This window comes from Simochromis diagramma, unplaced genomic scaffold, assembly GCF_900408965.1.
Source record: "Simochromis diagramma unplaced genomic scaffold, fSimDia1.1 OVJJ01000663.1, whole genome shotgun sequence".
NCBI classification, from domain to species: domain Eukaryota; kingdom Metazoa; phylum Chordata; class Actinopteri; order Cichliformes; family Cichlidae; genus Simochromis; species Simochromis diagramma.
In genome coordinates this window covers 310624-330757 of record NW_024387049.1, presented here as the reverse complement: position 1 = coordinate 330757, position 20134 = coordinate 310624, and the positions used below count along the sequence as shown (strand labels likewise).

At 40.1% G+C, this 20134-nt stretch overlaps 1 protein-coding gene and 1 long non-coding RNA gene across 3 annotated transcripts in view; one reads left to right on the top strand and one right to left on the bottom strand.

Moving 5' to 3' along the window:
• The window catches only part of ctnnd2b (catenin (cadherin-associated protein), delta 2b), a 224990-nt gene that overhangs the window by 14462 nt on the left and 190394 nt on the right, over window positions 1-20134 (top strand). The window contains exon 2 of one of the 2 annotated variants that reach the window (XM_040044969.1): window positions 5866-5997. The exons of the other annotated variant lie outside the window; for it this stretch is intronic. The gene's annotated coding sequence lies outside the window, so the exon portion shown is untranslated. The remainder of the gene's footprint in view (window positions 1-5865; window positions 5998-20134) is intronic. 2 annotated transcript variants of the gene reach the window in all.
• Window positions 9163-9837, bottom strand: LOC120741875. Its single transcript, XR_005697706.1, has 2 exons — window positions 9654-9837; window positions 9163-9270 (listed from the first exon to the last, which is right to left on the bottom strand). It is a non-coding gene; the product is annotated as an uncharacterized LOC120741875 (long non-coding RNA).

Sequence of the window (20134 nt, the reverse complement as noted above, 5' to 3'; positions counted from 1 at the left end):
GTGCGTCCTTACTTATCTTAGCCTTTGAGCAAAATTGATGAATTCCATTGATTTGTGGCAGGGAAATAATGCAGTATCCACCATTAACTTCTCTTAACAGTTAAGACACTGATCAGACAACAATGACCTCTTCATTACATTTATATAAACACTCATTACATTTGATTGTCAAAGAATTACTTCCAAAAGGAGTCATGGTGCACTAGAACATTAGAGCCACGTCCGACCCTGGTCGTTTGACTGACGTCACCTATTTTGCTGGCTATGTATGCCCTCCACTTATTTCAGTCAACTTGTTAATCAAAATATATTGCGTTTTGAAATGTTTCACAGAGGAGGCATTCATCTTGACACAGCTATAATTTTGAGCTTAACAGTTTTTGTGGCCTCTCAAAATTTACACGTCTCCATCTTCTAGTTCTACAGCAGGGCGGCTTCAAAGTCGGTTTCACTCGATCTTTTTTTAAAATGTTTTCCTTTAAATCTTGAAAGGTTTGCATGGTCTTTCATTTTGCATGTTTATCTGCTTCCACTATTAAACCCTGTGTTTATTTTATTTATACATATATATGTATATATTTTTGCATTAATTTTCCCAGCTCTAACTTCAAAAAGCCTCAGTTTCGAAGATCTAACAGTGCAGTGTCCAAACAGAGTTGGAGCATGAAGTTGTACTCCCTTTACGCAGTTTTGTAAGACTCATATTTTTTGTGCCACCTTCTGTTCATGAGCAACAATTATGATGGGAGGTAAGGAGGAAATTAAGTTATAGAGCAACAGGCCACTTAATGTCAAGTTTAAGGTTTTTAGAAGCCCCTCCTATTGTGATCCCCTACAGTATCTGGGAACGTGTCAGTCCTCTTCCTTCTCATCTACTGAACTGAAGTCGCGGTTCTAACACATTTACATATTATTCCCGATATTGACACAACTACTTATCGTCAGTAGATCAGACATGTCCATGTCCAGACAGCTGACAAGAACTAGCTAAACAACCAATAGTTGGTTATAAGCTAACAATGAGCTAGCTAATGTTAGGACTTAGCATCTTAAAAATCACATTTTCCCTCTAAAAAAAAGTTTGATTACACTCTCACAGTCTCACATCACGTGAGAGTTTATTCAAAAAGCATCACAGTCAGAGTCCAACAAAGTTATATTCAAAGACCATTTCACCAAAAATGGCTAATAACAGCTAACACCGACTAACAGTGGTAAAAGCATCAGTCTTACCAACAGAAAAGTTTAATATATCCTCAAACTGACTGACCCTTGTCAGATTCTTTCAGTTTTTATAGCCTCTTCCAGAATAAATAGATATGGATGCTTGGATGGGTTAGAATCTCCAAGTTACATTATAACTTTAAGCACATGTTCGTTATGTCATGATCCGTCCCTAAAGCTAACTAAGTTATTACAACCAAAAAGATTCACTGAGAGGGACGGCGTGGTGGTGTGGTGGATAGCAATGTAGCCTCACAACAAGATGGTCCTTGGGTTGAAATCATATGTGAGGCCTTTCTGTGTGGAGTTTGCGTGTTCTCTGTGTAGGTTCTCTACAGGTACTCGAGCTTCCTCCCATAGTCCAAAGGCATGCTTGTGGTTAGGATAATGGCGATTCTAAATAGACCAAAGGTGTGAATGGTTTTCTATCTCTGGAAGAAAATAGATAGATAATTGAGGAGATGCTCCTGTAGTGGCATTGGGATTATAGAAGTTTTTGTAATTCTGTTGTAGATTACAACATTATGGAATTTCTCCTGAGAATAGAAAATGTTTGGGGTTCACTGCTAGTTTAAACCATCATAATAGTTTAGATGATGTGATTATACAGGGAGTGCAGAATTATTAGGCAAGTTGTATTTTTGAGGAATAATTTTATTATTGAACAACAACCATGTTCTCAATGAACCCAAAAAACTCATTAATATCAAAGCTGAATGTTTGTGGAAGTAGTTTTTAGTTTGTTTTTAGTTTTAGCTATTTTAGGGGGATATCTGTGTGTGCAGGTGACTATTACTGTGCATAATTATTAGGCAACTTAACAAAAAACATATATATACCCATTTCAATTATTTATTTTTACCAGTGAAACCAATATAACATCTCCACATTCACAAATATACATTTCTGACATTCAAGAACAAAACAAAAACAAATCAGCGACCAATATAGCCACCTTTCTTTGCAAGGACACTCAAAAGCCTGCCATCCATGGATTCTGTCAGTGTTTTGATCTGTTCACCATCAACATTGCGTGCAGCAGCAACCACAGCCTCCCAGACACTGTTCAGAGAGGTGTACTGTTTTCCCTCCTTGTAAATCTCACATTTGATGATGGACCACAGGTTCTCAATGGGGTTCAGATCAGGTGAACAAGGAGGCCATGTCATTAGTTTTTCTTCTTTTATACCCTTTCTTGCCAGCCACGCTGTGGAGTACTTGGACGCGTGTGATGGAGCATTGTCCTGCATGAAAATCATGTTTTTCTTGAAGGATGCAGACTTCTTCCTGTACCACTGCTTGAAGAAGGTGTCTTCCAGAAACTGGCAGTAGGACTGGGAGTTGAGCTTGACTCCATCCTCAACCCGGAAAGGCCCCACAAGCTCATCTTTGATGATACCAGCCCAAACCAGTACTCCACCTCCACTTTGCTGGCGTCTGAGTCGGACTGGAGCTCTCTGCCCTTTACCAATCCAGCCACGGGCCCATCCATCTGGCCCATCAAGACTCACTCTCATTTCATCAGTCCATAAAACCTTAGAAAAACCAGTCTTGAGATATTTCTTGGCCCAGTCTTGACGTTTCAGCTTGTGTGTCTTGTTCAGTGGTGGTCGTCTTTCAGCCTTTCTTACCTTGGCCATGTCTCTGAGTATTGCACACCTTGTGCTTTTGGGCACTCCAGTGATGTTGCAGCTCTGAAATATGGCCAAACTGGTGGCAAGTGGCATCTTGGCAGCTGCACGCTTGACTTTTCTCAGTTCATGGGCAGTTATTTTGCGCCTTGGTTTTTCCACACGCTTCTTGCGACCCTGTTGACTATTTTGAATGAAACACTTGATTGTTCGATGATCACGCTTCAGAAGCTTTGCAATTTTGAGACTGCTGCATCCCTCTGCAAGATATCTCACTATTTTTGACTTTTCTGAGCCTGTCAAGTCCTTCTTTTGACCCATTTTGCCAAAGGAAAGGAAGTTGCCTAATAATTATGCACACCTGATATAGGGTGTTGATGTCATTAGACCACACCCCTTCTCATTACAGAGATGCACATCACCTAATATGCTTAATTGGTAGTAGGCTTTCGAGCCTATACAGCTTGGAGTAGGACAACATGCATGAAGAGGATGATGTGGACAAAATACTCATTTGCCTAATAATTCTGCACTCCCTGTAGTTTGTAAGCCACGACAGAGCAGCTGGCTGGATAAAATGGATATTTAATATTATTGTAAAAACTAAAACCTTAGCCTTGGTTTAGAGCTTAGTGGTCTTTTGTTGACAGATTATTAAAGCATGTTGCAGATAATTTCATATGTCCACCCTCTGAGCTCTGTTAAATCTGCTGCCAGATTTGAGCACATCTGTTGCCAGAATTTTGTACATCTGTTGCCAGATTTCAGTGACAAAAAGTAGCCTAATAAAAACCTACTTTTGAAGCCAAACACTCACTCGAGGTTAAAAAAAAGAGAGCTACATTATTGTTTTCCCATTTAGGAGAGGTTAAAAGATAATTCAGTGTTTTCTCTACATTGAGCAGCAACTTCCACAGGGCTGTTTGAGTCGATTGTTGTGTTCAAGATGAAGTGGGGGCATCTGGCTACTCTGTGCCTAGAAAAAATGTAATTAATACGAATTTCTTGCACCACATGACCATTATAATTAGGCTGAAAAACACCCTCGTGCACTTACTCTACCATGAGAACTATGAGCACAACAAATGCTTCAGAAGCAGTAAATAATATGTGAATCAGGACAGGAAATTATTATTAGAAGAGTAGAAAAATAGGTACACTGAAAAGGAAAGAGCTTGCTATTAGGTCTTGATGAACGTCACACTAGGACAAACAACTAAAAGATGTTGATTTAAAGTAAGTGGAAGGAAATGAAATGCAATAGCCTTGTAATACATCAGAATATGATTTCAACCATAAAGTGTTTTTAAATAATAAACCTTAGGAAAAGCCCATCAGATGCAACACTCTGGTTTATTAAAATGGCCCCACCTCAGATATGGAATTCTTTTTAGCTGTGCGTGTATGTGTGTGTGGAATGCACATGTGGCATAAAAATGTGTGAAAAGTGTGAGTTTTGTGGTCAGCGTATGCGAGTTAATACACTCGCAGATTCAGATTTGGTTCCATTTTTCAAATCACCACAGCTAAAGCATCATTGATTAAAAAAAAATGTAGCCATAGCAACTGATACGATTGTTTGCAGCCTGGGGTTTGGCCCTTTAGCTATCACCCGCTTTACCAAAAAAAACCCCAAACAAAGCAAACAAACAAAAAAAACAGTGAATGGGTAAAGCTGGGAAGTTACTAGCTAACACTGGGAAGTTGCTAGCTTCCTTCTCTACTAGCAAGGTACAGCTGTACAATATTAAATTACATGCTATGCATTAAAAGATGCGTGAAACAACCCCAACCATAATCAAAAGCTGATCAAGGCAAAAACAACGATAATTTCCTGTTACTCAAAGCTGCTAGTTTTAACACAACTTTATGGGTTACGTTATCTAAAAATTCCCCCTCCATACAATACTCATGAATGAGGAAATTAGCTATGACCAAAACCATTTTTTAGCAGTCAACATGGATATATTTACTTTAAAGTTGGTTTAAGACTGCTGCCTTTCATATAGGAAGCAGCATACACTGCACTGCACTCTAAAACCCATTCTTTTCTATGGTTTATGCTGCACAATGATGGTTTCCCGCTGCGTTGAACAAACCAGAGCACAAGCCCGCTGACCAGGGAGCACTCACAGGTGCCCCAGTCAAACTTCAACACAGCTGAACTTTGACATCAGCACAGTGTGACACATATTCACACAACCTGTAGAACTGTAGAATGAGAAGCAACAGGCACACAGGCGTACACCTGATGACTATGAGCGCCTGCCAAAAATGTCATCAACGGCCAGCTCAACAAAACTTTTAGGTAATTCACGCAACCTTATCGTAGCCTCCGATGTGAAAAAGCCTTTTGTGGGCAAGCTTTTTCAGCATCTCAACAACAGTACAGTCCTATTTTTAGCTAGCTTAAAGGTTGATTGAAGTTAGAGGGTCAAGTGGGTACAATCAACATATACTAGCTTATCTTTTCCTCTGTTCTTTTTTTAGTCACTGATGGGAGTAGAGCTAGACGGCATGCTTCTCACCTTTAACAGATTTTGTTTGTCAGTTGCTGAAAATAGCAGAATGAACAAAATGAGAACCCTACAAATTAAAACGACAAAAAGCTCAGGTACAACAAACTTCGCCTGTGCTCCACTTGCACCACGGTTCAGGCAGTATCCACAAGTTACAATATCCAAGTCTTATGGTAAACCACCCTGGTTGGCAAACAACATAATTGTATCTAAGGTTTTCCTTCTAGTAAAAGGCATTTTGAAATTACCACCAACTTTTGATTGGTAGCAAACTATGTATGTGCATACCCTCCAATACAGCCTTTAATTGTAGCACTGCTGCCTTGGGTTTCCATGCGAGTGCTGCACTACCCTGACTTTTGAGCATTTGCAAGTGTTCGTTTTACAAATTCAAATTAAAACACAAAGTGTAAAGTCACTGCTATTATTCTTTTCTTTTAAAAATCATGGGAAGCTTAATGTGATTCAAAATGCTTTACTTTTTCTTGCAGTCCTTGCTGTTTGAAAAAAGGTGAGTCAGACCTGGTCTTTGAGCACGGAGAGGAACGAGGAGAATGATTATCAGGAGAGTGAAGTAGTGCAAGCGAGTGAAGAGGGAGGCAAGAAGAGGCTTTATATATGTGGTGAGCATTCTTCACTTGTGACTGTGGGAGCCAGTGACACATGAAATATGAGAGACAGCAGCACTCTCCACTATTTATAGTACTGCAAGAGAGAAAGAGAAGAAACTGGCCACACCATATACACTCCAGGGCAGAGGTGGCATCATTTTTTCATTCGCTAAAGAGGAAAAAGAGGAATCCCAGCCAGTACTGAGAAGGCACATATGTCACTGCAGTGACTACGACAGGCCAGTCTGAAGCAGAAACGCGTGTGTCATCTCAGTAGTGAGAGGTGGCTTAATAAGCCTCTGCATCCACTTTTCTTTTTTAGCTCACAAAGCTAAACAGATGCTTGGGGGAAGTGCCGGTTGTGGCTTTGTGTTGTTGCTTTGTGGCGATTCAAACCCATCTGCAGCTCAGCACTGTTTTGTACAAACTGCTAAAAATGTATCAGTGCTACTGGGAATGCAACAGCATGTCCTGTTCTGCTGGAGATAATGATGAAAAGAAGCCAAAACGAAGCCCACTGAAAGTGGGCATGCAGCTTAGGGAATCTCTCCATTTATGTTATTTTATGTTTAGATGAAGACTCGCAAGCAAGAATCAAAAGAAAGCGGAATTGGTTCAGTTCTTGTAGTGGGTGATAAGCACTAAAAATAACCGTGGCAAACCGCCGCTAATGCTAATTTAATGGGGGTCATAAGGCCAGCTGTAAATATGAATGGATGGCTGAATGGATGAAGACTCATCATTTGACATCATCTGCTGTGTTGGTCCTGATGTAAGATGATTTCGATAGCTCTGTCCTCAAATTGCATAACATGTCTGTGCTGTCAGGCCAAAGAGGCATCAGAGCATCCCATAAAAGTAACCGGAAGACTTTGATTTGTCATGCTCAGAAAGCATGACCCATTAGGAAAGCAGCAAGTATTCTTATCTCTTCAAAATTGTCCAGAATGGTCACATTTGCAGCTTAAAATGATACTTGCGAGTGTTTTTGAAGAGGTATTTGCTTCTTGACATTTCAGTGTTTCACAAGGTGCCCCAACTCGCATTAAATCGTCATCTCGGCTGTTTGATGCCAACGCTCTCACGCTTGGGCTTGAGCTTTAGCCACGGTCCGAGGCAGAAGCCGAAGGCGGCCGCGGAACTTTGATGCTGCCTTCCATAAGCGATTTCTTCAGTGATGTCATATCTGTAGAGAAAAGCCCTTCAAAGTCAGGCTGATGTATTATGCATGGCACTATAGTAACTAGCCAGTGTGCTAGTAGTGCTCCGGGGTGGTAATGGTGATGCTTGCAGTGCTGAGAATAGCAATGGGAAGCCTTTGTACTGAATGCTTTTGCCAAGGATGAATTCCTCTATGGTCAGCTTATCTTTCCTCAGATGTATGTTCTATGTATGCAGACACCGTGCAGGCGTAGCAGTGGATTGTGCTTTATGCTTTGAATGCTAATGCATACTGTAGAAATTCACAACTTTAGCAGACAACTTGTGTCCTTGTTTGAGCTTTTTCATTTTCATAACCCTTTTTTTTACCTCTGCCAAGCAGGTTAGGTTTATGGTAGTGTTTGCATGCACCGGTGTCATTCTGTGAACGTGATAAAGTTTTGAATGAAGTGTGATAAATGACCCTTTGCAGTGGGGTCATTTGGCTTACATTCACAAAGGTCTTCAAGGTCAACTTGAATTGTGTTATAACATTAAAGAAAATATTGTTAAGAGAAATGTTAAGGTGAGAAAATCTGACTTTTTTGTTAGATTGGATAATGACTAGTTGTTCTTAAAAATGAAGCTTATTTTTCACTTAATGCAAGAACTACTTTTTCTATTTTTTAAATGACAGATTATAGCAAATCATGCCATTATTTAAAAATTAACTATTTTGATAAATTATGCATTTATTTATTTTTGAGCTCCCCATCCAAAAAAAACATTAACTATATTAGTTAAAGGAACAGTAAATAATTTATCCCCTTGTCTTCTGTTGCCTAAATGTTGGCAAAATATAATTTAGTAATAATTTAGTAATATTAGTAATATTTTCTTGGACATCATTAAAAAAAAGATCATTTATGGTGATATGTTGCTGCACTTCTACACAATTATGGCAGATGAAATAGGTCATTTCAATGGTACCAGAAGGCTGTGGATCAGTAAGTCATTAAATCCTTTATTTGGTTCATCCGTTGGTGTACATACTGGAATTATACATTAAATATCACAGCAATGGCCAAGCATTTTTGTGCAGACATTTATGTTTCCAAGAGTTAACTGTTGACTATTAATACTCTTACCTTTCATCTAGTGCAAATGGTAATGTTGATATTGTTGATTTGCATTCTCTCACTTCACTAAAGAGATTCTGAGAATTAAATTTAGCATAAAACAGCATGTAAAGGGCCACTAGATGAAACAAATATGCAAGACACTTGCAGATATTAATACGCCATATGAACAAAAATATTTGGCAACCTACACATCAGACCTACAGGAGCTTTCATGACATTCTTTTCTAGATCACAAGGTATTTAAAAAAAAGTTGGTCTCCTCTTTGCAGCTATAGTAGCTTCCACTCTTTTGGCAAGGCTCTCTACAAGATTTTGGAATGTGCTGAGAATTGTTTCCCATTCATCCAGAAGAGCATTTGGATGTTGGACCAAAGGGTCTGGCTTGCAGTGTCCGTTCTAGTTCTTCCCAGAAGTGTTTTATAGGGTTGAGGTCAGGCCAGCTGAGTTCTTCCAACCCAACCTCATTCAGCTTGCTTTGTGCACTGGGGCACAGTCATGCTGTCAAAGAAAAGACTTTGACCAAACCTTTCCAACACGTTGTCACTCCCACAGCGTAACATTTTATGCTAGGTGACAAATCGTCGGTATATTGCGCTTTCGGCCATCCAACATGTCCCTATATTACGAGTTGACAATGAGGAAATATGAGAACCGTTTGGAATGATCTACACATGTACGTTTATTCTACTTAAATCACTTTGGAAAGCATTTAAGCTGGTGGTTAAGATTAGGGATAAGGTTATGGTTAGGGTTAGGGCCGGAATACACGGCTGGAATGTGTGTTACTGCAGGAGCGTTGTTAATTTGGGTTGAACCCAGGACTGTATAGGCGTTGGCTGAATAGCAGTGGTGTTCACCTTGGGGTGTCGGTCAGAACACACAGGACGCACAGATAAAGGTTATACCGTCTTTACTGTGATTCCTCAGCTTAACAGCACAGTACAGCAACACAGTAATGCAACCGCAGGCTTACAGAGTGGTGAGGGGTGTGGGTGTGTGTGGTCTGTGAACAGAACATATACAGAATACTGAATGTAATAAACATCTAAGTCATGAATTATGATGCATTAGCGTTCTTCGAATCTAACCAGAACTACAAATGGGAATTCCTATATGAACATCTACATGCACGAGTTTCATACACTACTCCCAAACCCTTACAGTACATGACATTGATTGCCAATACACCCAACAACAATATATCACAAACACCAAATCGTTTAGCTTACAGCTAGCAGGTATGTAGCATAACAGGTAGCATTAGTAGCATGAACTAGCCACATAGCGAACAGGTCGATACACATTGCACTTCTACATCCACTAAATGTCTAATTGGCATAAAAGACTAAAACTGTCCTTTTCAGGCATGGCTCCACGTCTACTCACAGTTCTTTAGCGACGCACACAACTCACACCGTGTGTAGACATCCCCTGCAGAGTCAGTCTGCCAGGCGGCTCTTGCTATGTGCTAGCTCCAACTCTGATCACTGGAACATGTGCTCAATAGTGCAACTGTGCTCTCTCGCCACAAGGGGGCCCCCCCACACAGCTGACAGCCTTTCCAACAAGCATCATTCTATTCGATTTCATCCAAAATCCGACGCGTAGCATAGGAAGGTCACCTTTCGCGTTCCCATGGAACGCCTCGAGACGTGACAAATTGTTCGTATATTACGCGTCGGGAGTGAGAACGGGCTGACCTTTCCCACAGAGTTGGAAGCATAGAAAGGTATAGTTTTAAGATTTCCCTTTGCTGGAATTAAAGGTTTGGATGAGCTCCTCGGGCATATTTTGATAGAGTCTGTCTGTTTTATTGCTGGGATGTGTCTTGGGAATGTTGCCTGAGAAACATCCCAGGAACCGAACCTGTGGTTTTACGATCGGTAGACCCCACTCTGCAAATATAACCTTGCAGTACTGACTAAACCCTCTGAAGATTAGTTGTAACAAGCCTCTGGCAGGTTCTACAAAACGCTGCAGTTGACCAGCACTGCTCGCTTTGAAGGCTCTCTCAGTCAGTAACTTTCATTTCTGAATTCTCCTTCACAGGCAGCTTTGGATTCTTTTGTGGCGAACAGGGTAGCACAAGTTTTAATTTGTTTTCGCAATATGTTTATCACCACTGTTGTAACCTCTGTAATTACACCATGTGATGGAGCCTCTCGTGAACATAGCTCACCCTGAGGATCTGTGGAAATTATGTATAATTCATGGTGTTGATTGTATTTATAGTTGCTCTGGCTTGTTGTTTGGAGACAGAGATGTAGCATTAAACAAGGGCTACTTTGTTATGAAGATGCGGAGCTGCTCCTTCAGTGAACAGTTTGTTTCCGTTCTTTTTTAAGTTTTTGGCCACCGCCTGGGGGGTGAAGCTGTGCAGAAAGAGGTGGAAACTTTGGTGTTTTTTTTTTTTTTTAATTTCTTTCAGTCTCCTCCTGTATTCACAACTGGCAAAAAGATCAACATCCCCACTCAAATTAATGTGATTCTATATTCTTTTTTTCTTTCAAGCTAAAACACTCTCAGCTCTGTAGCACATTCAAAGCTGTGCCCTTGCAGAGTACCATTAGAGTACATAAAAGTTTAAATGTCTTAAGCTCTGAATTGCCCACATTTGCCTGTTCGTTAGAGTAGCATAATTTATAGGGAGACAACTGACTACATGATGTTGGAGTCATGAGAAGCAAGTCTTCATGAGCACTACTAAGAAGTGTGCTCAGTACATACCAAATGATTCTGACAAGCAAGTCCTTCTAAAGTAATCGTTAAATCAGAGGGTGAAGATTTGGTTGAAAGTGCATTAAGGGAAAAGTTAGTGTTAGGCAAGAAGTGTTCCACCAGGAAAGTTGTTAGAAAATTGCTTGAGTGTATTTGGTTCATACAGCACTATTCACCAGCTATAACAAGAAGCGGATTCTCGCCTCTCCAGTTGTCCTATGTGAAATATATCACAAGAAAGGTGTGGCTTAAAAAAATGCCCCAATTGGATTGGATGGATCGTTACAGAAACACAAAGATAACTAGAAAAATGTGCATTTCCTGTGAAAATGCTGTGTGGATGCTGTAACGCTGAAGTTGTCTGCTGAAAATAGATGAAAAAGATGAAAAGTTGCAAAAATTGTAATAGCTTTGCAGAAGCATAAGAACTTAGCAAAAATGTAATTACTTAGCAGAACTGCAATAACGTAGAGGAAAAATAGTACTTAGCTGAAATATTTTAACCTAGTAAAAGTTGCATTTCCTGTGAAAATGCTGTGTGAATGCCCTGTTGTGTAATCTGCTGAAAACAGGTGAAGAAGTAAAACTATGTGCTGAAAGGAGGTGAAGAAACTGAAAATTCTGCTGAAAACAGGTGAAGAAGCAGAAATTTTTGCTGAAAAGAGGTGAAAAGCCAAAAACTCTGCTGAAAAGGGGTAAAGAAGCTGAAATTTGTGTTGAAAAGAGTTTAACTGTTTACTGAAAAAAAAATGTTGCCATAAGCGGGATTCGAACCCTGACCTCCCGCTCTGAGAACGGCTGCTGATCTCATTAAGCTAAAACACAGCTCACCCCGGCTAGCAAAATCAGTGACCACACTGATAATGCGGTCCATTTATTTCAATGGGACATAAAATTGCATAAAAAATTTAATATCTCAAAAAGTATAGAAGTTATAAGCACCAAAAGTCATAGCAGGAAAGAGCAGAAATAGCAGAATATTGTAAAATTTGAATGGTAAAAATAGCATTTTTACCATTCAAATGCCTGCAGCATCCACACAATTACCAGACTTAGTTTGCTGGGTCACTCTGTGTGCCACAGACAATAACCAGGCTGCATGTGTGAAACTCTGCATGCAGGAGGAAAGACGCTGAGACAGGAGAGACATCCACTTATTTACCACCCACAGCATGAAGGCACACTGTATACTGATACCAGTGGGAGAGCATCAGTTAAATGACATTAGTGGATGGACTGGGAATATAACACGATCATGTTATGTTATGTCTTTTGCCTTGGTTTTTGTTTTTTGTTTTTTTTACCTGTTAAAAAAACCTTGTATGAAAATCTCCATAAAGTGAATATAATCACTGTCATGTACTTTACAGTGGAAACATGGCTGCTTGCGTTTCTAAATGTGACTCCAGCATTTTATTGAACGTACTGGGAAAGCTGGCATACTCCCTGTGCGAGTATGTGTGTTTGTCAATAAGAGCACATTAGCGATTTGTGTGTGTGTGTGTCTGTGTGTTTGTGTGTGTCTGTGTGTGTGTTTAGGTCAGCTTTGCTGCCCACATGGTTTCAGGTCTCTCACTCTCTCCTGCCTGAGGCTATCCTGAGGTGGATCCCTGCTGCTGTCCCGTAACCTTGCCAGTGACAACGCTGGCAGCCAATAATTTTAAAGCAGTTTATGACTTGCCTCCTAAACTAAGAGTTTAGGCAAAGGATGTGTCACATAAAGCAGGACCGCTGAATTTTTGATGCAAATAAAAACTGTCCTTTATTTGATATTATTTGGGGAAAAAATAAAAAAGCAGCTTGTATTGTTTCTGTCTTTGCATAAGTTTTTCCAACAAAGACAGTGTGCCAACAGCAAGGCATTACCCCTAAATCTGATCGCTCAGACCCCGTCTCCCACCACCACCACCATCAACCTCCGCCTCCAAAGCCGCCCCAACCCCTTCCCCCGCACTATGATAATCTGCTGATGTGACCGTAACCACTTATCCTTCCACAAGATTGAGGAACACGGCTGAGCAAGGCTGATCATTACGAGCGTTACAATTCACGCTAGTGGTGCTGGATGGGATCGAGTCCTGTTGCCGATCTTGAACTAAATGGCGTAAGGAGGAGGTCTGTCAATATACTTTTGACCATTTGAAAGCTTGTGCTGTTGACTGGATTGATGTTTCAAGCTCATTTCATTTGTGTCAGTCTGCTCCTGATGCGTCATGCCTCGCGGTTCTGCAACATGATTTGTCTCTCACTTCAGTGAGCGCAGTCCAGTTAGTGAGTGATGATTAGATGAACTGCAGGGGGTTTCACAGTCGTTCAGTCTTTTGGCATTAAATCACTCAAATAAGCAAGTTCCTAATAAATGAGCAGGTTTTCACACTCACAGGGTAACCTTGGCGGAACTTTCCTGAAATATTACACTCTTATTTGTCAATAAGCCTCGACTCTCTCCAGCCTGGGATCAGCACACGCCTCCAGGATACCCCGTGAAGAAGATTTGCATTGATATGGGAGTAGTTTTGAAATGATTTCCTCAAGATTTCTTCACTTGACAAGATAATGAGTAAAGATGAGGCCTGTGTGATCTTAATTTTTGAACAGTTTTGGTGTCTTAACTTCAAAAATGCAGACTCTCGTGTAGGATTATGACTTAATAAGATCGTTAAAAGCATTCTAATTTCAATTTGGCTCTGAATGCAAACCCTTTTCAGCAAAAGAATGTCCCCGCGAGTATAACAACACAAACACAAGCTCGCTGTATGTGAAAAGCAATAGATTTGGAGATTAAGAGACATTCTGAGAGAAAATAAGAAGAGAGGAAATTACTTGGGGATTTATTTCTGCTTTATTTCCATGTTCAGAGAAAGAGGAAACAAATAAAATTGTTCAGATGGGATAAAAAAAATTTCCAGGGGACTGACGGAGACATCTCTATTTGTAAATCTATCATACTTAGCCGAACAGCTGCTGGTATAGACTCTCTAAGTGAAGTTTTACAGTATAGCACTGTGTGCACTTCAAGCATACAGATACAAGGATGTAGTCTCTCTAATCTCACTGAGCCTCAGTCCTTGGTTGCTTGAACTTGTTTTTGTGCTGAGCGTTGTACGTCAGAATCACAGTGTAACTCCCACGTGAAAATGCGCATTTACAGTTTTTCATTCCCAGTTGCTCCAAAGTTATGACCTCTGCACCCAGCAGGTTTCTTCTGAAAATGACATGACTGACATCTTACTCCTTATTGCTGTTTTGTGGCCAGATGTATGGAATCAATGTAAGGAAAGTATTTTAGCCGTTTGAGCATTTGCTCATTCTGGGTGGTATCCTAAGCAATCTATGCGCAGTCAGCAGTGTGTTATATAAAGTCAACTGGTCACATTAGTAGTGAATGTAGCAGTGCAGAAACCAGACAGGAGCACAAGAACACCTTCCACTGTATACCTTCTTTTTATGTTGTATTGTTGCATTTGCATTTGTATAGTATACTGTACTACATTTTTAACTTAGTGGTTTACTGAGCGCTTTTACAATCACCCCATAAACAACTACATAATAATCTGTCGGCCCCCGTTTTGCTTCCAAAACAGTTCTATCCCATCCAGGCATGGACTAGACGCCTGAAGGTGTTACTAACATCCGCACCAAGATGTTAGTAACAGATCCTTAAGTCTCGTAAGTTGCCTGGTGGGGCCTTCATGGATCAACTTGTTTGTCCAGCACATCCCACAGGTGCTTGATTGGTTTGAGATCTGTGGAATATGGAGACCAAATCAACACCTCGAACTCATTGTTGTGCTCCTCAAATCGTTCCTGAACCATTTTTACTTTGTGGCAGGCGCATTATTCCGCTGAATATTATTTCCATGAAACGGTGTATAAGGTCTGCAACAATGTTCAGGTAGGTGGAAGCAGGACCCAAGGCTTCTAAAAATAGCTCTTGGTGATGGGGGAGAAGGGACTATACCTCCCGCCCCATCAGCTTAGGCAGCTACCATCCCACCTGCCTTTTTTCCTTCCCACTGTCGCCAAAGTGCTTGCTCATAGGGGGTCATATGATTGTTGGTTTTTTCTCTGTATGTATTATTGTAGGGTCTACCTTACAATATAAAGCGCCTTGAGGCGACAGTTGTTGTGATTTGGTGCTGTATAAATAAAATTGAATTTTGTGGAAAAATTGGTCCTTGTGATGAGTTGGGAATTAGAATGCATGGTCTACAATATATTTATGTTAGTAGGAATGGCAAGATTAAGACAAAAACAAAAAGTAGTTGAACCCTGGCACTTCCTCTTCTTTCTTAGCACAAAGTTCATGAAAGGTTGGTTATGAATTTGTGACCCTATTTTTATGACAATATAGTTATAGTAAGGATCTTAAATGTCTCATCTTTTTATTATTCCTAAACCCCATATCTTTTATATGAACTGTTAGCCAGACACATACAATATTAAGATATTGTCACCGTATAATCTGACCAAACTGTTTGGAATGTTAAACATGAAGCAACATTAGCATTCATCCTCAGTGATGTTCACTCCTTTTTTAGCTCCACTTTGGTTTTCTGGCTCTTTAGCTGCCAAACTCTGCACTGCGTTCACCATCTTGTTGCTACCTTTCCCTGACATTTGGTTCTGAGCAAGCTGTGAAGGGTTTCATCAGAGCTTTTTCCTGTGAAAAACAGATGCCTGCTGCTGCTGAAAGGCAGGCTGATGAGAGCAATGAGACTGAAACCAACTGCGTCTTTGGAAACCAGAAACAATGAGCTGAAAGATGCTATAAAGGTTGGTCAAGCTGAGAGAGTGCTATAATGTTAGGTGATAATTCTCTACAGGTGTGTCAGTATGGGTGACATTTATCACATCAGGCATAGGCATTTTGCCCTTTGGAAGATATAAATCTTTATTGGACAGCTTTAGAATAAATCCCATATTATCTGTGAGGCTTTTTCCAGGAGAACAGAGGCAGCAATTTTCCTGCCAATTCAGATTTGGGGTCATTCATTAAACTGCTGTGTTGAGTCAGCCAGACAATATTAGTATTACTGTAAATATGTCTTTTTTTTATTGCCTTTTGCTCTATCCGGATATGGAAAGATTCCTGATTATTTTAGAAGCCATCAGGAAAATGAAACATGTTATCACTGCCGGCTGTCAAAAGAATGAAACAGCTGTAATAAAAAGAGAAAAAAATCACAGTTAATCAATGAACATATAAAAACTTAAGCCAACTGCTGGCTGTCACAGGGATTTAACTCCACCTCGGTCAGATATATGTATTTCCTGTCTTATCTAAGACTGAGACAGTGCCGCCTGTCGAGAACATCCTTTAACTCTATACTGTCACCATCAGCAAGGAAGATGATTTAGTGTGCACTCTTAAAACGTTACACTGCTGCGAACAGATCAGGCTTGTGCTGTTGCAGCAAGATGTTTGCTGCCTTCCCTTGAGTCAGTCCCCAACAGACTGACTCAATGTGCCGAGGTTAAGCTGTAATGACACAGTCACTATCACAGAGTGACATATGGTGTGTGTGTGTGTGTGTGAAAACTCTTATTTAAGCATATTGCTTGCTCCCAGCTGAAGAAAAAGTGATAATGAGAGAGGTTAAAGAGTTAAAGTGTGAGTGTATATAGAATGGTGTTCATTAGAATAAGTATGTCTCTTTCTATATGGGAGCATATGCCTACTCACACTGAGCAGGTAACTGTAATAGTTTCATCTCAGCTACACGGCTTTGAAACTCACTGCTGTTCAAAGCATCTGTTTGTGAGAGGTAGCCAATCAAAAGAGAGTCAGCTTGGGAAGCTACTCTACAAGATAAGTCCTAAAATAACAACATGAACTTAGAAATGAACACAATTGGTCTCCTTTAATATACAAAGTGGCAAAAATCAGCTTAGTTATTCAAAAGTAGTTGTTTTTTATATGAATGTGAGGAGAAAATAAGCAGCAGAATGATTAGATTCTTTGATATTGTTTCTTGGAAGTTTAGCCCTGCTGGGATGCCCTGTAGTCACTCATGTCTTTTATTGTTAACATTAATGATGCGTGTTCTGTTATTGAATCCGAACTTACGGTTTTCATACTTAGTTTCATTCATGCTAGCTGCTAATGTAATCGGAAGATTTTTTATGCTAACATCATCGGTGTGCTGTGGTAGTTAACATGATAAATAGCAAAGACAAAGAATGTTTTTGAAATGCCAGTGTACATATGCATTTCAGCAAGTTGAACTCCGAGCTCTCTGTGTTTACCTGGAGGGACCAAGATCCTAATAAAGTTTTTCAGTTGTGATTGCCACCAAATGCTCGAACACTAACCTTTACCTCAATATTTTGAAGAGAGGTAAGGCAAGAAATCCTGTGACAGATAGATTGTTGATAAAGTTCAGATGTTGTTAAGGATTTGTGCAACAGAAACAGAAATAAAAATGTAAAAAACAGGACCTTCAGATTCTGTTGAGGCCACCGTTACTTTGTATGACTGCTGGCCAAACCAACATAGTCAGATCACTTCGTCTTTTTTGAATGTCATGTCTTTATGGGGCTTTAGACCTTTCTGAACTTGCCATGGAACTAAAAGTCCTGAAGCCTGGAGGCAGAAATAGATTAATTATAACCAACTGTGAAATGCATAAATTGCTGTGACACTGGGATGAATCTTTCTGTCTGTCTGCTATGCAGTCATCTTTAACTATTTGCAAACCCAACTTCATGATGTCATATCCATGCCTTGGCCACTCCATATGTACTGTTGGTGTGAACAGGTAGAGATGAAAAAGGAGAGGCGGTTCCAAGCCTCTGGGGATGCCTGCGCCCTGGCGCCTTCACTGGCATCTCTAATCAAAACAGTCAACTTGGATCACAGAGGAAGTCTGCTAATTGAATTCCATTGTTGGATGTTTATTTTAGCCCGTGTGAAGTTTAATTTTAGAACAAATAAACTGGGGCCTTCAACAAGAGAACTCGGAAGGCGAAAAAAGTGTGAATTGTAAAGTCCAACCAAATCATTAGTGAGTGTTTATTACGTTGAGTCATTTTAAAACATTAAAAAACATGTTTTCTATCGAAAGACTTTCTTCTGTATGTATACACATGCTAAATCCTCTGACTGAAAAAAATTGGTTTTTCTTTGTAGCGCTGGTCAGCTCCTGCAAAGTGAGCAGAAAACCTCTTAAACCACAGGGGGTGCGGTCTCTGCTTTCTCTGCTTTGTTGTAGCCTTGTTAGCATTTCTGGGAGTTCTCAAAGCTGCGATGTCTAGTGCTGTATTAGTTATTATTAATCTCTGGCTCACTTCTCTGGCTCCCCACACGCCCAACCACTCATGGCACATGGCTGCTCCTCCCCAGGTCGGACTCTGCTGGAAGTTGCTTCCTGATAAAAGGATTTTTCTTTCCCGCTGTCTCCAAGTGCTTGCTCATACGAGGATGTCTGATTGTTAATTTTCTTTCCATTATTGTAGGGTCTTTACCTTACAGTATAAAATGGCTTGAGGTGAGTGTTGTTGTGATTTGGCACTATATACATATCCGGTCTTTAAGTGATGACATATGAATGCTGATTCCAGGTCCAAACTAATCTGCATTTATTAAGGCTGTTGTGTTCTTAACATGTTTTGTATCTTGTTCTATTTAATCTGAACAAGCCCCTAAAAAAGGGCAATGGTCACTATCGGCCTCTCTCAGGTTTTATTACCACTGTTCGATTTAAAGCTCAGTTTTTAAAACCTTACGATGTAACTACAGCCCAGCCCATGCAGCAGTATATTAATGACTAACCTCGTATTGTGGATGGATTATCTCAGTTGTTCTCCTAACTGACGTTTGGTCCGTTTACATCATCCTGCCATGCGATTGCATTTGTCCCTAACCATCGGAAACCCTTGTGTTAACTTTTATCGAGTGGAAAAAAGTTAGCATTCATCCTCCACCTTCTCTGTGTTTATGTTATGCTAGCCTAGCGATCACGTAGCACCTCATTATATACCAGCTAGCCCAACTTCAGTAACCCTACAAACGTCACTGCTGTTTAGTTTTCTGTCTTCATTTATGTTGGAAGTGATAGCGGAGCTATGCGTTTTAATTTGTATCATAAATCTCTCAGTCAGAACATGGTATATGGTGTTTAGGGGGAAACTAGCAAGCTAACTTTCTGCTAACTTCTAACTCCATTAAATGTAATAAATTCTGTTTTCATGGATGCCTGGATGTTAAACTTAATTGTTTCACCTGGTATAGCAGCAACACTGATCATTTTATTAAAGATGAAGGAATTTAGACAGTTTCTATCTCTTAGTGATGCCACAGTGTTCGTTTGATATTGGGACCTGGAGCGGAGTTTGGACACGGAAACGGCTAATGATGTCAGACATACAGGCCGGATTGAACTGAATTTATAAATTCCCTTGGAATCATACAGTTGTCTTTTAAAAATAAACAGGAAAATGTGAAATTCAGTTCTCTTATGTAGCCCTCATCCATTTTCCACATTTTAATGACGCCATAGCTTGCAGCTTTGGCTTCTTTCCTGTGCTAACCGCTTTATTGTTGTTAACTGATATCAGTTTTGTTAAATAGGAAACAGAAAGTGAGCTCAACTGCACAGTGGACATGTTAACTAGCTGAAAGTTTATCAGAATCAGAATCGTGTTTATTGGCCAAGTATATGTGCAGACACATACAGGGAATTTGGTTCCGGTAGATGGTGGCTCTCAAGCACAGCAATGTAAATCACACACACACACACACACACACACACACACACACACACACACACACACACACACACACACACATACGTGTCTATATATACACATTACACATACATACACAAAGCTGTGTAAACCAACTATAAATAACGAATCTAAACTTATATACATAAAATACAGAAATGAACATACAGCAATGTATACTAGTTCACATCCCATTTTATGAAAGTTTTGGACAGGACAACATACTGACAATTTGTAGAGGCTTTTGGGCATTCAGAAAATACAGTCTGCCTTCAATGTGGCACCAGGGAATGTCTTCAGCCAACTAACAAGGGCATGCTCATCAAATTTCACATCAGTTCAGTCATGAGATACTGTTTCCTGTGTATAAAGTTAACATTTGGCCTAAGGGTGGGACAAAAGGAGAGACTTCTTCCACTGAG